The sequence below is a fragment of the Apteryx mantelli genome, chromosome 3 (genome assembly GCF_036417845.1).
Source record: "Apteryx mantelli isolate bAptMan1 chromosome 3, bAptMan1.hap1, whole genome shotgun sequence".
NCBI lineage: Eukaryota > Metazoa > Chordata > Aves > Apterygiformes > Apterygidae > Apteryx > Apteryx mantelli.
This window is the reverse complement of record NC_089980.1, coordinates 140364216-140365414: the sequence shown is the minus strand read 5'-3', so window position 1 is coordinate 140365414 and position 1199 is coordinate 140364216. Positions and strand designations below refer to the sequence as shown.

The 1199-nt window shown below is 70.1% G+C and overlaps 1 non-coding gene across 1 annotated transcript; it reads right to left on the bottom strand.

Moving 5' to 3' along the window:
• Positions 1–219: 219 nt before the first annotated feature.
• Positions 220–292, bottom strand: TRNAA-AGC (transfer RNA alanine (anticodon AGC)). The gene has a single exon. It is a non-coding gene; the product is annotated as a tRNA-Ala (tRNA).
• Positions 293–1199: the final 907 nt, after the last annotated feature.

Sequence of the window (1199 nt, the reverse complement as noted above, 5' to 3'; positions counted from 1 at the left end):
CCCGGCCCGGCCCGCCACCCCGCCGCGCCGCCTCGCAACAGCAACGCGCCCGCCCATTGGCCCGCCGCCCCTAGCAACGCGCCCGCCCGTTGGACGGCGCCTCGGCAACGCGCCGCAGGCCCGCGCGCGGCGCCGCTCCTGGCCCCGCCCCCTCGGCGGGCCCCGCCCACACCCCGGCCCCCTCCAGAAACAGAGCGCCTCCCCCGGCGGCAAAAGGCCTGGAGGATGCGGGCATCGATCCCGCTACCTCTCGCATGCTAAGCGAGCGCTCTACCATTTGAGCTAATCCCCCACCGGTTAGCAATGCACGGCGGCTGCCGTCCCTAACCACCGCCCAGCACCGCCGCCGGGGCTGAGCCCAGCCACGTGGCTCGACCAGGCCCGAGGGGCAGGACCGGGACCGAGGAACTGGACTGGTACCGAGCAGCTGGACCAGTACCGAGGGGTTGGTCCAGGACCAAGTGGTTGAACTGGTACTGAGCAGCTGGACTGGTACCAAGGGGTTGGATCTGGTACCAAGTGGCCGGACCAGTACTGAGGGGTTGGACCTGGTACTCAAGGGTTGGACACAGCGAGGGGCTGGGCTGGTACCAAGTGGCTGGACCAGTACCGAAGGGTTGGACTGGTACCGAGGGTTGGACCCAGTACTGACTGACTGGACCGGTACTGAGAGATTGGACCTGGTACTGAGGGATTAGACTGGTACTGAGGGTTGGACCAATACCAAGGTGCTGGACCTGGTACCGAGGGAGCCCCAGGGAGGGTACTGGGCCAGGATTGAGGGGCTGGGCAGGTATCAGGGGCTGGACCGGTACTGGTGCGCTGGATCACCCCACAAACACCGCCACCAGGCCCTCCCCGTTTACAAGGTCCCTGCAGGGGCTGCCGCGACCCTCTCCCTGGCCTCCCAGCAGCACGGGTCACCTGGCGCCGTGGCCCCAGCGCTGCTGATGCTCCTCCGCGCCGGAGCCCTTCCCTACCCTGCTGGCACAGTGCGGTGCCCGGGGCACTGGGGCTTCTCCCGGGGGGGGGGGGGGGGGGGGGGGGGGACACGCTGCACAGGGGCGAGCAACGCAGGGCAGCTGAGCCACCAGGGCGGCAGGAGCCAGGGCCACCCCGGAGCCAGGAGCAGCCCGGCACGGGGCCGAGGCACCAGCCGGTGACGGGGCCGACCGGCCGTGGCGGCGAAGGAACCTTTC